The sequence below is a fragment of the Balaenoptera borealis genome, assembly GCF_965194805.1.
Source record: "Balaenoptera borealis genome assembly, chromosome: 20".
NCBI lineage: Eukaryota > Metazoa > Chordata > Mammalia > Artiodactyla > Balaenopteridae > Balaenoptera > Balaenoptera borealis.
Genome location: NC_138879.1, coordinates 2,693,833 through 2,711,047, shown reverse-complemented (window position 1 = coordinate 2,711,047; position 17,215 = coordinate 2,693,833).

The following is a 17,215-nucleotide window of genomic DNA, read 5'->3' as shown; positions in this document are numbered from 1 at the left end:
GATTTCTTAAGTCCCGTAGGCTGGGGGGGGGTCTGATCACGCAGGGTGTTCACGACCGTCCTCGTGGGGTTGAATAAAGATGACACCCGAGCGGACTCATCAGGGATTGTTACCAGCCCTCCCACGTCAGGGCCCAGCAAGGGTCCTCCTGCCCAGCATCCTTTGCGCCAACAGAAGGAGACCAAGTTCGGCTCAGAAGCCAAGGAAAGCGTTACTCTTGGGTCAGAGATGGGAGAGATGTGAGCTCCACCTTCCAGGACACGCCCTCCCGCGCGCGGCCGGGGGCGGGGCTGCTCTGCAGGGCTCCGTCAGCGGGGAGGGGGCGGGGTTCTCTCGCGGAGAAGGCGGGGTTCTCGCGGGACGGGAGCAGCTGTGCGGCTCTCGGCTCCAGACGGCGATGGGCGCGGCCTCTCTGCGCACGGCCCGCCAGCGCCATCTTGGATTGAGGTGTCGTGGGCCGCTTCTGCGCACGGGCCGCCGAGCGGAGGTGTGCGCGCCGCCGTTTTGTGCTAGGAACTCTCGTCCGGGTGCAAGGTCTCGGCTGAGCACGTGAAACTAGACTAAGCCCGAAGGAAGAGAAAAAACAAGGTTAGGCTTTATGACCCAGATTCTATTTGTATTTCCCGGGAGTTGTTAATGAGCTCTGCCGGCGGCATCGTTTGGACGAGGGCACAGGTACCTCCTGGCAAGGCAGTAATCACGTCCGAGGTCATCCTATTTGGGAGGACGGCCGTTCTCATTAGAGACACTGTCGTGTGTGGTAAAGACGAGCCTGGTGGGCTGTCACGGATGCCTGTCTGGGTGGGTTCGGTAGGGGCTGTGTGTGCGCCATGACGCCCTCTAGGCCGAGAGAGGAACCACGGCGGCGCCAGTGGTCATCCGCGTGGGAACAGATGCTCAGCTGCCCTTGACGGGCGGGAGGTGGCAGCTTTAGGGACGTGACCTGGTGGTGCAGACCATGCACGTCGGCCTGGGGAGGCAGCTCTGCCCGGCGAGAGGAGATGGACTGGGGGAGGGATGTGCCCGACCGGGGCCCCCATCTCCTCCCCTCTTTCCAAGGTGCGTGTTCCATGCCAGGTGCAGTGTGTTTCCAACAGCCCTGCCTGCAGCCGGACGGTGGGGTCCCGGTGGAGATTGGTTCCCCCTCACCCAGGGGTGTGAAGGAACTCACCCATCCCAGTGGGGCGTCCCACTGCAAATCCCAGCAAACGTCCCATTGCGTTTCCCAGGCGTGATGGGGCTTGGTGTTCTCGGCAGCACAGCGCGTTGATCCACGGTGAGAGTCAGGGCAATGGCTCTTCTGTGACTTCCATACCGGTACAGCCTTGGGTGTCTTGGCAGGGGTTCCCAGTCTGGCCTATGGGACAACAGGCCCTACTGGCTGATCCTTCAAATGTATTAAAGCCTGGGCAAGGACTTTAGTCTACCCAGCCAAGGTGGTTTTACCTGTTAGTAATTTAATCTGCTGCTTTAATAGCCCATTCTCCGTTTCTGTCAGTGTTGTTGCTGGTGGGTTATGCGGGAGATGGACCCTCCAATGCTATGTTCTTTTGCCCAGTGTTGCGTAGCATGACCTTTGAAATGTGATCCCCAATCACTGGCTATTGGGTGAAGGTATCTGTACGTGATACTCAGCTTCTTTAATTCCCTTGAGAGCCTGGTTTGCACAATGACAGGGGAAAACTTGGTTTAGGCCAAATGCAGTGTCCACATAAACCAAGGCATATTTAGAGAGAAGGGGTCCATGTAATCAATTTGCCAATCCCTCACTGGTTGGAAATTCCCCGTGGATGGCCCCAGACTCTTGGCAGTTGCCTTGGGCACTTTTTAGAACACATAGGACAAGCATTAACCAAGTCACTGTATTTCAAGGGCATCGAACAGAATTTCTTCCATTCCGTCTCTGCAGCCACAGGGACCACCACAGGAATAGGGCGTTTGGAGGATCTACAGGGCTTCGTAGCACCTGCATTTCTAGAGACAGTGGGCTGGCAGGCAGGGTGCTCCTCTGCTGTAAACAGGCCACTTAGAATGCAAGTTGGAGCCATGGCAGAGGGGGATCACTGGAACCTATTTTCAGTTCAGCCCTTGATAGGAAGGAAAGTTCTTACCATGATGTGCTATTCCTTTGTGAGAGGTTCTAGCAATTGTGTAGGTTGCTAGGAGTCGTTCTATGGTGGTGTATCAGGTGTTTGCCACCTTCCAGAGGGCAGTCCTGGGGGTTTTCTCTCCGTCTGTTGTCTCTGCCATTGTGCTCACCTGTACTTTCCAGAGTCACAGACGTCTAACTCCGATGGTAGCCCTGCTTGGGGGATGCCCAGAGCTTTCATCCGCTTCTCTGGTATTCTTGCCCTCTAAAAGGCAGCTTGCTACTCTGGGCCCCAGTCCCACACGTGCTCTTTCTTTATGTAGTGGTAAAGGGATGGAGGCCCTGTGCCAGGTGGGGGATAAAAGGCCTCCCAAACCCCCAAATCCCTACAAAGGCTTGCAACTCCTTCATGTTCATAGGGGTTGAATAGGCTCACATCTTACCGATCACAACTTCTGGGACAGCACACATCTTACCCAACCGAAGGACTCCCCCAAAACCTTACGAGGGTGGCTGGGCCTTGGATTTTCTGTGGGGTCCCCACCCATCCTCTCCCTCACCGATGTTCCAGCAAAGTCTGCAGAGGGTCCTGCAGCGGAGGCCAGTCTCCACGTGTTAACATTGTATCATCCGTGTAATGGGCCCGTTTTACTGATGTGGTCGAAGAAGAACAGGGACAGATCTCAGGCTGCCATGCCGTGACACATGGTGGGGCTGTGCAGGTAGCCTTGGAGAAGCACTTGAAAGGTGCATTGTTGCCCCTGCCCCGTGAAGGCAAGTTGATCTGAGTTGTCAGAAGCTTACACTCATCAGAGTCTTTTTTATGAATCTCCCTGAAAATGAAGCACTTTTTAGGAACACTTTTGCAGAAGCATCGGAATAAAACAATAACTGTCTGTAAATGACAAAAGGCTTAAAAATGGCCATAGTTAAAGATCTGATAAGAGTTCGTTATAATGCAACTGACAAGGGAATTTGGTTATTTCTCTTACATCCTTTTTAAAATAATAATTAGAATTATGATTGATAACATTATACATATCAGATTTTTAGGAATTTCATATAAATGTAACTTGAAGTTTGGCATCATTTCTTATTTGACAATGCTTTCCATGTAATTTAATATATCAAATGAGCCCAACTTGTTTAATATTTCTTTTTTATAAGGAGAGAGAACAAATATTTTGAGATGTTCCATCAGCCTTCTGGAAAATTCCAAAGTTAGTTCTAGGTCAAAAAGACTTGTTTTAGAATTTGATTTTGGAGAAGTTTATCAAAAGTATCAAAATATTTAAAAACTCGATTAAATAGGCTCATAGGTCACTGTGAAGCATACTTAGTTATCCATCTAACCAAAAGTGACAATGACTTTGAAGGCAAATACAGAAAGCTACATACTTGCAAAAAAACTTAGCTTTTTTAATAGAGAAGACTCGGTTTTCTTAAGTAATCAAAGACCTGACAAAGACACAGGAACTTATTTTAATAAAACACAGAATCTTTGTTTTCTAGGCAAATTACTTGAAAAAGAGTACCTTTTCACAATCTTATCAAAAACAGATGGATATTCCAAGAAAAGCTTGTCCTTCTGGCAGGTGAAAGAAAATTTAGTTTTACATAAGTACACTACTGGTATTAAAGTTTATTTTTCTTTAAGCCAATTAAATAGACCTCTTTTAAAAATTAATTTTGAAAATATCATCTAGAGGTAGAAAAATATCACAGATACATAACATGCCGTTTATAGATATACATAAACAGACACGCACACACACAGAAACCCTATAGCTTTCATTCCAAAATTTTAGCCATGAATCATGTACAATAATACAAAACCCATTAGTTTATAAATAATAGTTGACTCCAACTCACTCAAATGGCTAGAAGTTTCTACTCCTTGTGGAGAAGGCTTTTTAGATTTGTATTTGCCTTTGACAGGTAATCTTGCGGAGGCTGTGGACTAGATTTCTATACCAGTCTGTATTTTTAAAAGCCTCTGTTCTTTTTTTTCTTTCTCTGTGGGCAGTGTTTTATTATCTCCTGGGGTGTTTATATTTCAAAGACCTGATAAGATGTACATCTTCAAGAAATGGAGAAAGAATACAAATTTTCTCTTAGGAGTTTGGGGGTTTATTTCGCTATTACCGGAAGTCTAGGGTGATTACAGTGTGCACACTTCCTTCGTATTAGGGGTCCGACTGCATGGGGCACTTGGTGTGTTTCACAGCCAATCGCCACAGCGTCCTCCCCCTCCCTCTCCTCACTTTCTCAGAGGTTCAGCCTCTCAGCATCTCAGTCGGCTTTGTCACGAGCGCTCGGACCTTCGTCTGTGTCAGCTTGTGTCCTCCTGGCTTTGCAAAAAGGCATGCTAAGCTCTCCAGCTTATTATCCTGTCTCCCACCTTGTCTGCCAGCCCCAAAAGCTAGCAGAGTCGTGGACACCCACGTGTCCTCTAAATTATTGCCTCCCAGCTTTCTAACTCCAGCTCCCGTTGGGTAGCGGTGTCCCCCCGAACTGCCCACGGCAGACAGCAGCGCACCGCACAGCCATTCCTTTCCCACCTTTGCCCCAGTGCGCTGTGTACAGCTCCCCAAACAAGTGCGTCAGGCCAGCGGGCGTTTTCGGGGCATCCTGGTACTCACCTGGCAGTCCACAAGCATCTAACATCTGGCCACTCCTACCCATTCTCAGGTCAATGGCCACTTTGGGATTTCCTCCACAGAGGCCTCTTTCCCAAGGCCCATTTTTTTTTTTTGGTCTCCTGGCTGCCTTGCCAATTGTTGGTTTGTAAACCGAACCCCACACTGGAAAAGCAAGGAGAAACCAAAGAAAGAGGTAGCCACTCCAGATTGGTAGGTGGAAAGCTTAAGAAAGAGGGAACTTATGTATGAAACTTATCTTGGGCACCGGAGGAGGAGATCTCCGCACCCACCCACCAGAATCTTAAAGGTTTGTACAGAGGCCTTAATGGGGTTCAGTCATGTACACCATCCAGATGGCCCCCACAACACATTGTTCTCTCAAGGCTGCATCCTTGAAAACGGCTGCCACTGTGATAACGGTGGGAAGAACATATATTCCAAGGACATGTGCAGGGGTGAGGTGCCTCCAATTGCCCTGGCCCAGCTCATGGGTCAACCTACGGACACATCCTCTTGACGACCTTCTCCAACAGATGCTCATGTTACAACATGAAGAAGTTGGGATCTGAAAACAGTTTTTATTCTTTTGGGGGCACACCAGGATTTTCATCAAATAATTATTAAAAATGAACAGGTACTAAAGGAAATCTCATGTCATTTCCATAATGCTATTCTCAGGGGATAAGAGTGTATATAGGTTAGTGGCCTTTCTGCTTGTAGTTTTGTGCTGTCCCCTTCTCTCATGGGAAAAATTTCTGATCTAAAATAACAAAGAGTTTGTGGAGTATCAAGCTATTTTAACCAGAGGAGATTTGGCTTTTTTGTTCTGTTTTGTTTTTTAATTTATTTATTTAATTAATTTATTTTTGGCTGCATTGGGACTTCGTTGCTGCACGTGGGCTTGCTCTAGTTGTGATGAGCGGGGGCTACTCTTCGTTGCGGTGCACGGGCTTCTCATTGCAGTGGCTTCTCTTGTTGCGGAGCACGGGCTCTAGGCATGCGGGCTTCAGTAGTTGTGGCACGTGGGCTCAGTAGTTGTGGCTCGCGGGCTCTAGAGTGCAGGCTCAGTAGTTGTGGCGTGCAGGCTCAGTAGTTGTGGCACACGGGCTTAGTTGCTCCGTGGCATGTGGGATCTTCCCTGACCAGGGCTCGAACCCGCGTACCCTGCATTGGCAGGCGGATTCCCAACCACTGAGCCACCAGGGAAGCCCCTTGTTTTGTTTTGATTTTTGTTTGTTCGTATGTTCGTACTTTTAATTTAGAAGGTATAGTCAGTGTGTTTCTCCAGTGCACACAGGGAGGGGTGTGTGTCTGTAAGCCTGTAAGTGAGGGTGGCATCTCCAGTTAAAAATGGAAAGCGGAGTCTTGCCTCCTTTCATGAAACGAGGGGGGTTATATACACCATATTGAGAGAGACCAGCCACAGCAAATTCTATGAATTTACTTTACATTTCTTATAAAGACCTCAAGACCATATTCTGATCCCAGACATCCATGTATTTTTTACCATAGATGGGTCAACTTATTTCAACAATCACTTGTTCCTATAGACAGGAATTGTTCTGGATAAAGTGAGAGATGCACAAATGCATGAGATCATGAGTTTGAGGTACGTTGCCTTAGACTGATTTCCTAGTTGAGGCTGGTTTGGACATTTGAGACATTTAAGTAACAATTTCTTCCTCCATGATTTCAAGAAATCCCCGTAACCTCTATTGGTCTGATTAGCCCATGGGAAAAGTCATACGATTCTGTGTCCCGTGCTGGCCTAGCCAAACTGCTGAGTCATTTCCAAGAACTGTCAGGTGACTGTAGGAGTTACCAAAAGCAGGGGGAAAAAATGATGGTAGTCTATCTGTCCAAGTGTGGTAAAAAGTACATGGGCTTAGAATCAGAAAATCATAGGTTCAGATTTCAGCTCTTCTGTTTAATTTATGATGTTAGCAGGTGACTGGTGTCTTTGAACCTCAATTTTCTCATCTATAAAAATGGAAGAAAGTAACACCTAGCTCTCACACTAGCGGTGAGAATTAAATGAGATAAGGTATAATCAGGTAGTCAAGAAATAGTTACCAAGCACTGCTGTGTGCCACTCATTTATTGTAGTAATTTTATAGCTGCTAACTTCATTGAATTCTTACCATATGCCAGGCTCTGAGCTAAGTGGGTGACATACATTCTTTTACTGAATCTTTGAAACAACCTCTTGCATTACCCTCATGTTATGGGTGAAGAAACTAAGACAGCTAGCGGTTAAGAAATGTGCCCAAGGTTATCTGTTCCACACGCAGGAATTCTGACCACAGAATTCAGGGTTTTCCAGTACCTTGAACTCTACTGCATTTTGTAAGGCTCCCTGCTGAAGAGCGCCTAATAATTAGTAAGTGATTCACAAGTGTTTACTGCTTCTTCTGAAGAGAGTCTGTTTCCCTATTTTCAAAAATTAAATCTTATTGAAATTTTACCCTATTGTTATTCTTCCCTTAAATACTGGAAAATATTAATAGGGGAAGAGGAATTCATAACCTGCTCCCTCCGATGGGAAGTACAGTGAACCACTGCCAAGTTTTAGCCCTCTCTGTGTGCACATCACCAGTAGCCCTTTATAGGATATACTGAGAAAGCTGGTGTCTCACATATTCAGTTATCCTAGGAAGTATGGTCCCCTGTATTTGTATCACTGTGCTTTTACTAGAAATGCTCATGTCCCAGGTACTTCAATTAGTTTTTTCATTTGCCTTCATTGTATCCCTGGAGCCAGATAGCAGATTGTTGCTTCAGCACGTAAAGGAAATCCAGTGTATTTTGCTGTCCCCTTGTGGCCATCTTAAATTTCTTTCTTTCAAGTGATAAAAAAATTTCCAATTAAATTTCCAATTAAAACTCCACTCTTTAGAGGACCAAGTATGCATTCTTTGTACCATCGTCATCAATGTAAAAAAGTATATGTATACCCTAGCACACTGAATTTTAATTGAGCTATGACTGATACTGTGATGACTGAATTCTCATCTGCATTCAAAAGGGATCTCTGGATTGAAACTTATACACGTAAAGTTATTTCTTTTTTTCCAGAGCTTAGTATTGGAGCTTGATCATTCACCATGTTATTAACATAAATAGAACATTATATTGAAAGGGACAGGAGGAGAATTATAAACTTATCACTGTGTAACCTGCTTTTTATGAAAATGTTAAATAATTTTAATATTTTAAATAGAGAAGGCATAAGAAAGAAGCTACGAGTTATTTTAATATAGTTTGTTCATCAGTGCTGTAGAACTGCTAGTGAGGTCCACCATCACTGAGAGGTTAACAGAGACATGGAAAAATGGAACGACAAAACACTACTAAAGTGTGAACTGACCAAAATATACCTGAAATTTTTAAGAGGAAAATTTTACTGACTAGTTTAAAACCATTAGTTAAACATTTATCAGTCTCTTCTCTACAACTTTTTAATGTTTATTCCTATTCTCACCATCCCCAAAACATACCCTAACATTAGGAAGGCTTTTCCTCCCAGAATCACCAAGCACATTAAAGACAAATTTTTTAAGAGCTACAATTGTGTACTGTGAAATACCAGTAATCAAACATTGAAAATGATTTTTTTGCTCTTTGGTGGATCTCTCTTTTGTGAAAATTTACTCTCTTTCACTCCAATTTATATTAAAAGTGGGAAACGTTTTGAGACTTCCCTGGCGGCCCAGTGGTTAAGACTGTGCACTTCCACTGCACGGGGCACGGGTTCGATCCCTGGTCGGGGAATTAAGATTCCACATGCCGCATGGTGCGGCCACAAAATAATAATAATAATACTAAAAAGTGGGAAACGTTTTAAGTTTTGGGATAAACTGCCTCTGGGTCAGCAAAAATATTATAAGCTATATTTAACATAAGGCCTATACGTAGTACATAAAGAGACCTTGTTTGACTCAGTGGAAAAGTTGACATAGATATTTGGGTGTTAATGGGTTAAAATCATTTAGCGATCTGATCTGGATGTGAGACCGGTCACATTACTAAAATTTAAAATAAATATTGTAATTTCTATGAAAATAGCATTTCTTTTGATAGGAGTAAAGCAACAGATTTAATCCTTTTTTTTTGATTACGAAGTTTCACTGCTGTGGATCCTCTCAGAAAAATGTGCATACATGCTACACATACAGTTTTGCATTTTGTTTTGTCACAGTCACAGCCCGTTTGAAACCACCCATGGGTCCCAGAGCACCCGTGACAGCCTGATCTGACCGTATCCAGAGCTGTCCATTCAGCACCAATGAGGCCCCTCACGCTGACCTGACCAGGAGAACGCAAGCCCCGCAGGCTGAGGAAGAGAGTGGATTTCAGTTACTGGTAAGCGGTCATAGGAGGTGCAAAGCTGAGCATCCTGACCGTGATTCGTTGGATGGCAAGTGTGAATTTCATTCATCATTTTCTGGTGTTCAGGTGGTCTTATTTCTCTATTCAGAGGTCCATGAGCGTGCTGCGTATAGATTTTATTTGTAGGTATTATCATGGCGATGCTGCTGATACACCAGTACAAACTCTGTTTTTTCTTAAGAACGCGCTACACCCTCGGTGAGTCATCGAAATCAGGACAGCTTAACAAAGATAATTTTACAATCTGAAACGGATACAGTTCGTTCTCTGATGAAAAATTGAGATGGCTATTCTATTTCCTATGAGCTTGATAATTTCTTGCCTCAAAAGATCTAATTCTTTGGGAGGGAAAAGAAGTTTGATGAATTCGCTGAATTGTTGCCCAAGGTTAGGAGTATCAACTACCTGATCTAAAGCTGACCATTGACCTTTGAAATATAATGGGAAGAACTGAAGCACTTTGTGTTGTTATACTGTTTGCAAATCAGACGATATTTCCAAACTGCCTAGAAGCCCTTAGCATAAAATATTACTTCCCCTTTGAATTTTTGCTAACCTCCAAAGGACAATGCAGAACTTCCCTGTGTTCACTCTTATAAGGAAAATGGAAATTCCAGTAACAGGCCCACGTGTATTATACATCTTAAAATATTTCCATCTGCTTCTGAAGTTTCCATACGAGAAGGCCAAAAAAGTCTGTTACAGATTAACAAGAGGGTAAGTGGGGAGTTGCAGTGGATCTTTTCCCAGCCACATCTTCCTGCCCCTCCCTGCCTGTCCACCCCCCACACACCTAGTAGACGTTTGGTGTCGCTTTGCTCTGAGTGAGCTCTCTGTTCACGTGCAAAGGATGTTAACTTTACATTCCCGTGACGTACTCTGAGCACCAGAGACCTTCACTCACTGCATGTCGCCCTGCATGTGACACAGGAGGTTGTTTCCATGTCCATCAGGGAGGGCTGTGTGTTTGGGGAGGCTGAGCCCCACCTCCACCCTCTCCTGTCCCAGATCTGTCAATCTGATGTTAGAAAAAGGCAGTCACTGTCACAGGTTAAAGGAGCCAAAGGGGTATTTTCCCAGCCTCGAAGCATGATTGCATTTCTGAATGGCGGTAGAATTTGTCTTTGACATGGCCCTTAAAGAATGCATTTCTTTCTTTCTGTCCTTTGAATCAGGGAATAAAAGTAGTTTATATGCTCTGCAGCCACTGGTTTCAACAGATGGGACTGGTTTTTCATGTTCCATCTGAATGGCACAAACAGAGTTGCCTACTAACAAACCCCGAGTTCCGAAGGGTAAGCCCACCTTGCAAGGCAACAGCCCCCGCCTTAGACATTTCTTAAGGCGTTCCTGAAAGCGAAGAACAAATGATCTGAGATCTCTTCCTCCCAAGCACCTTGACCTACACTTTACACATGGTGGGTGTGAGATCGTTCATCCCCTCCAGCTGGGGAAATAGAAATTTTTGCCAGTGCTTCAGGCTCTTAAGATGGTGGGTTCTGGTTCCCGGTCCCCATTCTCCTACTTTTTCCTAGTTGGACCCACCAATCCTTTCTACCTTAAGGTTCAGTCCCCGCCCCCCCCCCCTCGTCGTAAGAGCAGAATAACTGGGTGGCCGGCCTCTTTTGCGTCTGGCTCCTCTGCAGTCCTTCCCACCGGGGAGCTGAGCTACAGCCCCACTCGCAGACGTGGTGACGCTGTCCTAGCGGCCGCAGAGTTACTGCATTGCCCACAGTCTCCTGCACTGCGTCCTTACATGGGATCAGGCACACAGGGACAGTTCAGTTCTCCCGGCTTGCCTACCGTTCTCCTCTGTCTCTCTTCGATTGGCCCCCCAGCCTAGGTTTCTGTTGACACTCCCTCTCCTCAGTCCTGACCAGGATCCAAATCTCTAGTCTACCAGATTCCACTCTAACAAAACAAGGCTCCACCTTAAAGCCAGTCCAACCGCTAAAGTCCCGGTGATCTGCCCCCCTGCCCACTAGCATAACATCTGCCCACCTGACTCCCCGCATCCCACCCCTGCAGTTTGACTGGCCAGGCCAGTCCTGGATCTTCTGGAGTTTGGTCTGCAACTCTTTCCTCTGCCCTCTCGGGATCACACAGAGCTCCAAGGTCCTGGTTAACCCAGCTCCCCAGATTGGACCATTTAAAACTCTGGTTTCCTTGGCAACAATGGAAAGAGCGAAAAATTACTCTCAGGGTCAAAAAATTAGAACCCATTTTCTTTGTTTTAATGCAAATCTAAACGGTACACGATAGAGACCAGCCCCTTCTGGAGGGAGTCTGATGTCTAGCGCCTCCACATGGCTGTGTAAACGAGGTCCAGTCACTGAACTTGCTGGTCTCTGTTGGTTTGAAACCTCAGGAGCTTTGGGGTAGAATCTGAAACTGGGCCTCGAACACAGAAAGCAAGGAGAGATGGAAGAAAGAGGGCAGCCCCTCCAGATTGGGAGGTGGCAGGTTTAGGGAAGGGAACTTACATACGAGGCTTGTCTTGGGCACAGAGAGACCAGGAGACCTCCGCACCCACCTGCCTGGCAGAATCTTAAAAGTTTATGCAGAGCCCTTAATGGGGTTCAGTCACATATTGAGTCCTGATGGTCTCAACATCATGTTCTCTCTCAGGGCTGCATCCTTGAAAATGGTTCCCATGGTGGGAACCCTGTGAGGGTGTACATTCCAGGGATGGGGGAGGGGTGAGGAGCCTCTGTTCTGGGTCCAGCTCAAGGGTCACCCCGTGGTCACACCCTCTCAGTGACCTCATCCAACAACATTGCTCCACTTGTAAGGTGGGAGTGCCCACGGTGCACACCTGCCTGACCTCTTGTAAGGATTTAATGAAATAATGCTACATCATAATGTTATTGTTGTTTCAGATATGTTTCTTTTTAAAGCAAAATGTTAAGCTTTCTTATGGACATTTTCAATGTATCAAAATTACGTAGAGCCGTCATATGTTGAAATTTTGCTCCAGACACTTCTCACTCTGCCTGGTGCTGTGTTAACTCACATGCATGCATGTGGGAACCCGGTCCTCACCTTGCATGGCTGTTTGACCCCTGATGTCACCATAGCAAACCAGGACTATCTGTATACACCAGGTGCAGTGTTAGATTCTTTCTTTCATATCCTTACAATTCTCACTCCTCCCCTCCATAATGTTCTTACTGGTTTCCCCCTTTTTTGGTAGAGAACTAAGTCTTAGGATGTTTAGGAAATTTTCCTAGACCCCAAAGCTAGCAGTTAGTAGAGCTGAGATTCAAACCCAAGTCTAGATGGCATCAAAGACCACATGCTTCCCACTGATATATGCTTGGTGCTTTCTCTTGAGAATAAAGTAGAATAACAATGTCTGCACAGATGGCCAACAGGCACATGAAAGGATGTTCAACATTGCTAATTACTGGGGAAATGCAAATCAGAACTACAGTGAGGTATCACCTCACACTGATCAGAATGGCCATCATTAAAAAAGTCTACAAATAATAAATGCTGAAGAGGGTGTGGAGAAAAGGGAACCCTCCTGCACTGTTGCTGGGGATGTAAATAGGTGCAGCCACTATGGAGAACAGTATGGAGGTTCCTTAAAAAACTAAAAAGAGAGTTGCCATATGATCCAGCAATCCCACTCCTGGGCATATATCCGAAAAACATGAAAACTCTAATTTGAAAAGACCCATGCACCCCAATGTTCATAGCAGCACTATTCACAATAGCCAAGATATGGAAGCAACCTAAATGTCCATTGACAGATGAATGGATAAAGAAGATATGCTGTATACCATATACCAATGGTATATACCAATGGAATATTACTCAGCCATAAAAAAAGAATAAAATAATGCAGCAACATGGATGAACCTAGAGATTATCATACAAAGTGAAGTGAGACAGAGAAAGACAAATATCATATGATATCACTTATATGTGGAATCTAAAAAATGATAGAAATGAACTTATTTGCAAAACAGAAATAGACTCACAGACTTAGAAAATAAACTTATGGTTACCAAAGGGGAAAGAGGGGAAAAGGGATAAATTAGGAGTTTGGGATTAGCAGATATACACTACTGTATAAAATAGATAAACAACAAGGACCTACTACTGTATAGCACAGGGAATTATATTCAATATCTTATAGTAACGTATAATAGAAAAGAATCCGAAAAAGAACATATATATATATAACTGAATCACTTTGCTTTACACCTGAAACTAACACAACATTGTAAATCAACTGTACTTCAGTTTAAAAAAACAAAATACATAAGTTTTTTAAGGTCTTGACCCACATGGAAGGCTTTCTCAAGTATTGGATAAACTGCAAAGAAATTTTTATTTAAAATTATTTCTATGTTTTCAGTATTTAAAGCATATTCCAGCAATCTATAGTATTTTATTATCTGTAGCCTTTTTTCCTTATATATCTTATTTCAGTCTTAATGAATACCTTGAAAATTTCTTTCAATATATGTTGGATTTGCCATGTAAACGTGGTTATGTCACTGTCACTGTTTTAATCTCACAAAGCAAGGTTTGCAGAAGTAAAAATGCTGGTTTTCTCGCCGATGTGAGGAGGTGAGCAAAGTTTTTAATCTGATATACAAACTGAAAAATATGAACATTTGTTTGTGACAAAATGAGATTTGGCTTCAGTGTATGAACTCCTGCATGTTCCGCCAACACAAGCCAAGTATTATTGCAATGCATTGGGTTAGATGGTCTAAAATACCCACATTTCTGTTCAATTGTATTTGTTGAAAAAGGATGTGATCAGAGGATGACATTAAGAAAAACTTATTGAGTGACGATGTGGCAGTCACTGGACTAAGTGCTTTACAGGCTACATTTCACTTAATTCTCACAAGCACTCTCTAAAGTAGGCCCTATTATTATTTCCGTTCTAAGAACGAGTAAACTGAAGGACAGAGAGCTGAGGACATGTGTCCTAGGTCACACAGCGAGTAAGAGATGGAGCCAAGATTTAAAACAGCCAACGTGGCTCTAGCCTGGGGACATTCTCCTTGTTTCCATACCAACTCAAAGCTTATCTCTTGCTCAGTTGCTTCACACTTTTCTTTTCACTATTTTAAAATAATTCTTTACCCATTTTATGAGCATGATCAAGTCGTACTTCAACTCAGATTATCCTGCAGAAGTATGTCGTGAATCATAGATATTTTTGCACACAAGCATAATTTTCAGATAAGCTAAATTAAAACTCACGGGCTCCTTGATTTTCGAGAAATTGCTTACATGCATGAACAGAATTTATGTTCTTTGCTATTGGCAAACAGACGTTGCCACTTGCCCTAGGTTTGTGGCTTGAAACTGACCTCATCTATTCTTGTTTATAGTTTAGGGAATCTGGCAAATCGGTATTTTTGTTGATTCCAGTGAATGAGTCAAGGAGAGGAGAGACTATCCAAAGATCACTATCTGACTAGCGAGACCAATCTAGCCCCTTTACAGTGAAAGTTGTGAATTGTTCAGAAGTTCTCGAAATCACGCAGTGTCACTGGCTTGACTTTCCTGGCTGACATATTGGAGGAGTCGAGAGAGATGGCATGTTCTCAGTAAGCAGTTCTGCAGCTGTTGAAAAGGTCAAGTGGTTTAGCAAGTTCTTGTCTACGGACAGCTCTTTGCCTCCCAGGCCACAGGCTCACACTAGAATGTAGGAAAATGAACTGCCCTGAGCTCAGCTGACTAAGGCGAGTAGCATGAAGTGCTGACCCCACCTCCCTTGGGACACAGAGAGCCACCACTTACCAAAGAAGTTTCTGGATACACTGTCAGTGCAGAGAAACCCACGGTGAGGTGCATGAAGGCCCAGATAATACCAGGAAGTCACTGAATTTGGAAACTTGGAAGCAAATTCTTCTGGTCGTTCTCTAAACTTCATGCTCACCACCTCCTTCACTATGAAGCCTACACAATGCTCTGCATCCCTAAAGCAGCATTCCATTTGGAATCGATAAAACCCTGTTTGTCTATAACTGGTTTAAAGGCGTTCAAGCATAAGGGTTATTTTTTCCCTTCATGATACTTCCTTTCAATAATCCTGCAATGAAAAAAAAAAGGGGGGGGGTGGTGGAGCTGTATTTAACCAAACATCAGAGTGCTGATATATTTAAATACACTTTCACACATATATTCCTCCATCCAATATAGATACTCTACTTTATAAATCTGGTGATCACTTCCTGAGGCATCTTTTGTCTGTAACGTGGGGTAAATGTTGAAAGCATTGCAACGACATTTGAGGTCTGACAACTGAAACTTCAAAATTGGATGAGCTGGATAGACCGAGACTCCTTCTCAAGCTACAGCGTGAATATGAATCACCTGGGGATAGTGTTGCCCTCCAGGTTCTTCCGTGGGTTGTCAGCAAGCTCCCGGGCGATGGCACTGAAGAGCAAGGTCCCAGAAGGCAAACTCTAGGGTAGGGCAAAGCTTCCCAAAACTAGCATGGCTACTTCACTTCTGAAAAGGGATTCCAGAGCTAATGCCCATTGGGTGAGTGAGGATTGGTTTTGCTTGTAGAGTTCTAGCTCTAACTTCATGAAGAGTGCCCACCAGACCAACTGGAAAGTCTGCTCTTGCCTATTCCTGGCATTGTATAATCATTATACCAAAACTGCAAAAAGGTTTGTTTTTTTTTTTTTAAAGCAACCTTTTGCTTCTTAGAGGCAGATTCTGGTTCCCTGTCCTTACACTCTGTCCTTTTTCTTTAAGTTCTTCACGCTGCTACCTTCCTCTGTGGATATTCATGAAAGACATTTCTTACACTCCAGCTTATTTCTTGAATGACCATCAGGACACCATTGTGTGGGCAGGCCCCAGCACTAGACATTTCTAATTTGGGTTTATTGCCAGACAAGTCTGATCTCTTAGTTTAAGGCTGGACCTTAAACTAAGAAATGAGAGCGGTGAGCACCAGAATAATGGAAGGAGAGAGCTGTGTTGAGGCAAAGTGAAATCTTTGTTGATATTCAGCACTAGGGAAAGTGTTTGAGGCCCTTCAGCTCTTTAAAACTTTCCCAAGACAATCAGAAAGAAAGAACAAGGCCTTATCCCCATCAAAAGAAACACATTTTAACTATCTGATGATATGTTAAGGTATGAAAATATGGAATGGCTGTAAATTCCTGTGGAAAATGGAGAAATGGGTAAAATAGCTTTCATATATGATGCCTGAGAATCTTGTGTGTGTTCATGCCGTTCCCCTCCACACACCTCACCCCTTAGAGGAACTTAAAATTCCTAAAGCCAAGGAAGGCCCATCACCTAAGAAAGATGATGGACTGCAGCAATCTTAATACACTCCAGGGGGAGAAGGACTTCAAAATCAGCATAATAGAGTGTGTTGTCATTGGAAAGTCATTTGAATGATATCGGCAGAAGTAAGGTGAGCCCTCCACTTTGTATTCCAATAAACTGTAGAAGTGATGTAAATCTGAGGTGAAATACTAGGGACTTTTAAAAGAGTCACCTCCTGATTCAGCAACACCAACTTGTTTAAGCAACAAGCAAGAGACAGGTGAGTGTGTGCCTCCAGATATAAGTGGTGATCCACTCAAACTGTTAACATTAAGATCTAGCAATTCTTCTCTAAACTGGAGTAACGTGGATACAAGCCAATTAGGTCCAGCCACTCAGTTTACAGGAGAAATCAGAGAACTCTGCAGACCCAACCCTGTTTACCTGTAATGTAATAACCTTTTCTTTCCCAGAACATCTACATTGCAGGCAGCGGCACTACCCAAAGGTGTAAGACAAATTTCCTAATATTACATGCATTACGTATAGGACCAGGAAAAACTCAAATAACTAGATGGCCTATTCACTATTGTTCGGTGTCAGGAACACATGGAAGCCAGAAAGTCTTGGTCTTCATCTTTTCATTTCAGCCATCTGGACTCATCCCCACCACAAGCCATCTGATTTTAATAATGAAATAATGGCCTTCACTTCTAACCTAGGAATATCGAGTCTGAAGTTCCCTGCAGATGAAATGGCTTTCTAATGAGTCTTCAAGACTGTGATGCTGTTGTTTTGTTATGTTTTGTCCCATATGTTTGGGAAGTGGGGT